We start from the raw sequence: 7664 nt of genomic DNA, 5'->3' as shown, positions 1-7664 counted from the left end.
TGTCAACCTCTACTGCCTTTACTGTGCTCACTTTCAGTACACCAGAGTTTATACCACCTTCCGGTGTCCTCTCCAGCTCCAGTGTGTCTCAATTCTGTCAAGTCTTTTGCCACTGCTGGTCTTACACAGAGAGTGTTTTCTTTGTTTTGCTCCCAAGGCTGACCTTGCTATCCAAAAAGTTCCTCTATTGTCTTGTCCATCATAGCTCAAGCTGGACCCAAGAAGGACGGTGAACCCCTTGGCTTTCTGTGGTTCATCATCCCTCTGTGCCTGGAGCATCCTCCTGCAGTCAAGGAGTCCAGGGAACTTGACAAGCCCTGGAGAGTGACTGACTTTTTCTTATGTGTTCCTTGATCACATACAGCATTGGGCTGGAAGAGCATCTCTCTTTGTAGAGAAGAATCCAAATTACCGCTTTGTAAAAATATTAATGACACAGCAGTTTAAAGTGCTTTTCTCAAGTACAAACATACTTAAAGTTATAACCACATGAGTTTTTACTCTCCTTCTGTACCTGAAATCTGCCTCTGACTTGCACCTGCAGGGTGAGGCACATTCCATGTCAGAAAGATGTCATTTCTTTTATCTAAAAAAAAAAAAGGTAAAAAAATTGCATGAGATGCCAGAACTTCCTTCACATCAAAATCTATAACAAGATCTATTTAATTACTTATTCTAAGCTTATAGTATGGTGAAATAATTAAGTTCATATGTTCATTTGGATGGAATAAACTTCTGCTGCAGAGGCCAGAAAAAGCATTCAGCTGTCAAAGATGTGGTGGCACAAAATTTATGCCTAGTGCAAGGTCACAGGTTGCACCAAAAGCCAGAGAGCTCTGCTGGCTCTCATTTGGTCAAAATTTGGCCCCTGGACTGTCTCCTGTAATCTAAACTGCAGTTATTTCTGAGCTAAGCTTCTGCAAATTTGGCATCTCTCAGTATCAGCATTTATTGCATCGAAGCTGGGGTCAACATGAAGCTGTCTACAGACATGTCCTGTGGCTCTGCTCTCATCAACTGCTGGGGCTCCAGGAGTTCATCTGAGTTCAAAGGGACTCGTGTGCATGTAAAACAAAGAGACTGGCAGGGATTTCAGTGCAGTTACAAAGCTGGCCACAGGGAGTGCCAAAAAAACCGCCCCCCCCCCCCCCCCCCCCCCCCCCCCCCGTTTCTGGCCCTGTTTAGGAGGTTGGAGTTTTGACTACAGACAGTTGTGAAGTCAGGATTTCAATGAATTGGCCAAAATAACCATATGTCTGAAGAGCTACCTGCAAATGGGTATTAAAATGCACAGGTTTTTCAGCTGAGGGCGCAGTCTGAGCATCTGACCATTCCACCATAGTGACTTTTGTCCTAATAGTAACTTAAATGGTTTCCTAAACATTAACTTGAACTTGCTCAAGGGAATGGCCTTTCTTTGCTTATAATAATTTCACATGAGGTACAGCATGCACATTGGAGGCTAACCGAAGTTAATGTCAATTATGAATCACCAATTTCCTGCTCTAAATAGCATTTCTCCTTAGCAAATTCACATAACGGCAAGCTGCCCTGCAGTTTTAACCCAAATTGCTTAGCTGAGACTGACTTTCACTTAATGTTTCCTTTTTAAACATGAGGTTTTGCACAGGGAGAGGCCACTCAAACCTGGGTGGTAGGCAAATTAATTTTTTATAGTAAATGGCATAGAAAAATTTCTCCTTCCCTTTGCTTATTGTATTTTTGCTGCAAGAAAGTCACATCATGTGGGTATTGGCAGGAGACTACAAAAAAAATAAGGTTGCCATTATTAGCATCTGGCTGTAACTTGCCAAGTCATTTTTGCTGCTCTAAGTGAATTTATGGGAAGGTTTTTGTCATAATGGAAATGGTATTCAAATCACAGTCTTAACCTGATATTATACTGAGGAAGGCGATTGTGACTTTCTCAATTAAGTGGAGATAGTCCTGCCACCTTAGTCAGTGTTTTTTCTCCCACAAACCATTCTAGAAATGTAAAGTTATAGTTTGATACTCAGTGATATGCAATGTACAAGGAAGACCTCAGGATCTAACCCTTGCTGAAGGAAGCTACTTTTAAACTACCTTTAGAAACATTAACCCTAGTTTGTACTGAGGCAAAACTGCTAGATGTGCCACTGGATATTTTAGGACCTTCTGACAAACTCTGACCTCTTGAGGAACGTGGAGGACAGGGAACAGCAGAAATGTTGCTGCTTGTGGTTTGAGATGGTGGGGTAGAGAGATCAGCTTTGGTGCTCAAGGTGTGCCATGTTGCCCACATAAGGAAGTGGAGATGCAAATGCTGGAGAAATGTAGGAGAGATTGCCTGAGGCATGACGTAAGTCCTAAACTCTACACTGGAAACCTCGTGGACATGATTGTAACTCCTTCCTACTACAGACTGGGGTTTATACAGCCTGCTCTAAGGTGTGGTTTGGGAATACTGTGGCACCACATCATATCTGTTCTTTAATACTTAGATAAACATTTGAGACTACAAGTCATCACAGAGAGACTCTTTCTACCTCTATCAGATGGAAGAAATGCATTGCAAATTGCACACTCCATGTCAAGCATCATTATCCCAGACTATTTGACATAAAGCTTTCCTTGTAGCCTTGACAAAAGAAGCAAGGTATTTAGCACTGATCCATGTACAACTGTAGATATCTGGTATGTTATTTATCTACTACATATGTTTATAAGATAATTTGAAACAACCTTAAAGGTGGAATTAATCTGCCCTAACCAAGGTATTCAACAATTGAATGACTAGATCTGAACTAGTCACTCTTGGCTCCCTTTGTTATTAACAGAGATAGATAGATATAGCCAAAAAGCAGTTCCACCCCATTCTATCATCAACTTTGACAGTACCTATTCGTGGTTTCTATGGGTGATAAGAGGAGCCTGGCTGGGACTGAGATATCTGACTTCAGAGAAGGGTGGATAAATCACACAAATGTCTGCAGAATTGTTGATCCAGTGGCTGAGATTCAGAGAAACATGATAGCTTTTCTCTTCCTGCGTTAAAGTAGCAGCAAAGAACACCAGAGAGGTGCAGCCAATCACTTCAAAGGTGGTAGGGAGAGGGATCATGGTGACCAGAGTCTCTCCTATGAGAAAGAGACTCTACCTTCCAACAGTTTGAAAACAGGAAAAAGGACACATCTTTACTCTCTTATTTATGATTTTCTGATAGCATTGGGTTGCCTTTTTGTCTGTCTGCTTTGACATTAGTGTCTCCCATTGGCTTTTCAACCAACTGCCCAAAGTTACCTAATTTTAACAGCAAAGCAGAGATCTCAGAGAAAATTAAGTTTCAAGACAACTTCTTGGACATATAAGGAGCTGTGGTGCTTAGGCAGGAGTATTGATCTAGGTGACCCTGCTTCTGCAAGGGGTTTGGACTAGATGATCTCTAAAGGTCCCTTCCAACTCCTACCATTCTATGATTGCATCTATTGTTGTCCTCCAGAAGTAAACAGAAGCACCTGAAGTTTGGCAGTCTGAGGAGCTGCGGAATTCTGGATGATGAGCACATAATTGCTGGCCAGTGAGGGCACACTGCCCCTTGCTCAGCCAGCAGTCTTGTAGGGCTTTAAAAGCAGTTGAAACATTTGTGGGAGGGAGAAAAGGGCAAAGTGCGGCATTACACATCATCAAGAGATACAGAGATCAGTGAGATGAAGTAACATGGAGCTAACATCTGAGTGGGTAACCATGAGGGACATAGACTTAAGGAATTCAGGATTCGTTACTTCTATACAAGTTGTTCATCATGGCTCTGTAAGTGCATAGGAGCCCAAGTGTGACTAACAGCAGGCAGCAGCTTTCATTAGGAGACAGAGCATCAATCTTGTGTACTCATACAACTCATGCCAAACTCTCCCCGACTAATTGTTGCTCACCTCTCTCCCACAGACTTCTTCAAGCCACTGTTTTTCCAAGATCTCTCCTTGATGCACTGTTTTCCTTAGTCTCTTCAGCTTTTCTATTTTAAGCACCAATACCCCAACATCATTTGTGCCTTGTAAGGAGCACACCTCAGAGGAGCCCTACCTTACCAACTACTCCTTGCTGAAGGAACTAGGACACCAACTTCTTTTCCTGCTGCAGGCACCTTTTCAAGGCAATCTAAAGTCCAAGTGTAGTTCACAGGCAATGTGTCTTTCTGACCTCTGTTGTAAAATGAAGTGAATAGTTCAGACTCAATTTTCACAGTCTTTTCTGTAGCAGCCTTGCTCCTCAGATGAAGGGAGCCTTGCTGTAGTAATGGCATACGTGTAAGGCACTAGTACCGTGTCTTAAGTAAACACGTTCATGGATACATATAAACATTAAAAGAAGAGGCCTATTTAGGTTACAGAAAAATGTATGTTTTTAGGTATTTAAATGTCCTTGCAAAATAAATGTGAGATAATGCACAACAGGGAGAAAGAGGGGATGAAAAACGTTGGGTGCCTAATTAGGCTTTTGTGCCACCTGTATTGATGTATGTGGATATATATATATAATTTTACTCATTGGTAATACTATTTGCTGATACTTCTTTTGATTATTAAAACAATAGCATGTACTTTCTCAAAGAGTTCTAGTACCTCTTGTCTGCATAAAGTATATATTCATCATACAAGTATTATGTTTCTCTTGACCATCATTACAATACTTTCAGTTCCTCCTACATTCCCAACTATGAAAAGAATACTGATAGCCAGGCCCCAAACATAAACAACCCTTTATCGATGCAATAATGGAACAAAGCATCCTCCTCTGAAACGCATTCCTACACAGCCTACTCCCTCCAACTGCTTTCATTTCATGTTTATGTCTGTGCATGAGTATGTATCTACACTTAAAAATTGTGCTTGCACAAGTATTCCATTCGAGATCTTTGCAGACACAACTCACACAGCTATCAAGTAGCGCCTGTTCTGACAGTATATCTGATGATGTGGAAATCTGTAATCCACTACCTCAGAATATAAATATTGCCTGGGGAAGGCTGCAAAGTGACAGCCCTGGAAAATCCTTCAGATAAAAGCAAAAGATTGACTTTGCTGAGGAAGTCTGAATGCATTTCACCACATTCAGATAACAGAAAGGTGAAATCCTGCTCCTTTGAGGAAGAAACATGATGCTTTATGATGCCAATGGGGCATGCAATTTGATCCCACTGAATTGCAGGTAACAGTAGTACAGTGCTTTTATAAGGACACACACGAATCTTGCAGGTCATAGAGTAGAGGAATAAGAAAACATGCAAATTAGGGCTGCAGATCTGTAATGCGTTTCATGGAGATAGAACCACAATGGTTGGTAGAACTCCATGCCGAGGTAAATCCCTATCTCTTCAAAATTACAGCCTGAGTCCTTGAGAGAGAAATTTATATCATCTAGTTTTATCCATTTCTAAAATTAGATATTTACTCCAACTGAGTCAGCAGAATATCTTTGATTTTTGAGGGAGAGAAAAACTGTTATTGATGCCAGCTTGAGACCAGACTGAAGTGAAAGTGAATTGGGATGGAGACTTTCTATTTGGTGCTGGGAGAGCCTAAACTTAGTTTTCAGGCAACTACTGTTAAGTGAGATAAACTCCCTCTGAAGGGAACTGAGATCAGAGCTGATGGAATCAAGATACCTTAGATCTTCTGGAAATCTTATCTAATATCTGGGGTCATCTCAAATGTCTAATCATCTTTGAAAACTGAGCTCTGGGCTTCTGTTGTTTTCCACTTTTATTTGTTTCTTTAAAATGACTGGTTTTATGGGTGGGATTAAGTCACAGTGATTGAGGGAGGCTGAAGATTTATGATGAGCTATGAAAAAGTTATGGGCCATAGCATTTTTGAGGTGGGGGAGGTTACATTTGATGCTTCTACTTTTGTGCTTGCAATCCTGTGTAAGCTCGTTTAGAAAACCACAAGGAAGAGCATCAGTTTCTAAGTCACCAGCCTGTGAGGTCATTTAACTTCTGATTAACTTCCACATACTGCCAAACACAGTCTTGTAGCTAAAGGTAAAAAATTGGAAGGCACTGCTAATTTTTTGAAAAATTTTTAGCCCAATGTCTGCAAATTTCTCTGTATTAGGAACTTGTAGCTGTAATAGCAAACTGCTGAGCACTACTTTTTAAAAATACCCCTGTTTGACATATTATTGACAACTGTTGAGCATTTAAAGTACACTTAGCACCCAAGAAACAATTAGTACAGATACTGTCACCTGTAGATGTCACAAAGATAAGAAACTTAGCTTCTTTTCAGGAAGGTCAGTGAGTAGGATATCTACTGTCTCCTGGATTTCAGGAGAGCATTTCAGAGAGGATTTCATCTGGGAGCTCCTTAGCCAGGCCTTTGTCTTGCACATGGCAAGTCCTTAGTGCAAGCAACTGGAGTATGTGAGTAGATTTTTCTTGTCCATGGGAAAAAAGATGCCACCCGGTAGCATAACAACCAAAGGGCCAACAGCCTTCATTTTAAAATAGAATGTTGGCTAAATTAAAAAAGATTGTTATGTATTGTCTACCTATTTAAGTGTAGTGCTAGAGCATCAGTGACAGACTGCAGTTACAGTGAGGCAAAGATGCTGGTGACTTCTGACACCATCCACTCTGGGTGACCATGGTAGCATCTGCGAGAGACGTAGAGAGCTGGGACATGTGGTCGGTGAGAAAAACCCAGGGTTGACTTAAGAACCAAAACAATGTAAACACTGAATATGAGGGAAAAAATGTGCAGCAAAACTCACATCCTGAGAATCTCAGTCCTAAGTAGATCATTTGTTTATCCCACCAGACAAACCTGTCTCTGCAGCAAAGCAAGCCAAAGAATGTCTCCTTTATTGTTTCCATGATGCTTACTCATCTACAAGCCATTCCCCTTTTAGATTATTCTATTTTTAAGGCATAACTTCCATCTGCTCTTTGATCTTATACCACATCAGACATTTAGCTAATAACATCATCCATCAAATACCAACTTTCCTTTAGAGTTCAAACACAATTGACACAGGACCCCATCCATCTGCTGGCCAGTGCCTCTGAACAGATCCAGCTTGTGAATGACCAACTATGTCGCCTATTTTTTAATTAACCAGCTAAGGGCTGTGCTTCCCATAACGCCGCAGGACGACTAGGGGGCACTCCAAAAGGAAGAAAAACTTCAGCACTCCGCCACCAAAGCACAGAAGAGATGATTTATTTAATAGAGAGGGGTTTTACTTCGTAAAATATTTACATAAGAGGTGTGAAGGATAACTGTTTTTAGGCTTGACATTCTTCAGAGGAAAGTGAGTGAAGTGGAAGGACAACCTTTCCTTCTGTGAACAAACTCCTGAGTTTTATTTGAGAAAAACCTCAGAATTTCAGGGCAGGTTATCTAAAGCATGGGAACTGCAGATTTGCAGACAAGTATTTATACAGAAAATGCTTGTCTGTTTACCCATCTGGAGGGACAGGCAACATCAGATGATTTGAGTGACCAATTGTGGTGAAGCAGCATAGCTTGAATTAAGGATGTCTGAGATCACTCACGGTTCAAAAAATTCTGATCAAAACTGTCAGAAATAAAGGAGATTAATGAGTAATCTTGGGAAAAGGTAGTTTTTCTTTGGATACTTTCCAAGTGCAAAGAGATATCTGATTTTTTAAATTGTTA

Source organism: Colius striatus, chromosome 1 (genome assembly GCF_028858725.1).
Source record: "Colius striatus isolate bColStr4 chromosome 1, bColStr4.1.hap1, whole genome shotgun sequence".
Lineage (NCBI taxonomy): Eukaryota > Metazoa > Chordata > Aves > Coliiformes > Coliidae > Colius > Colius striatus.
Note: the sequence above shows the minus strand (reverse complement) of the source record.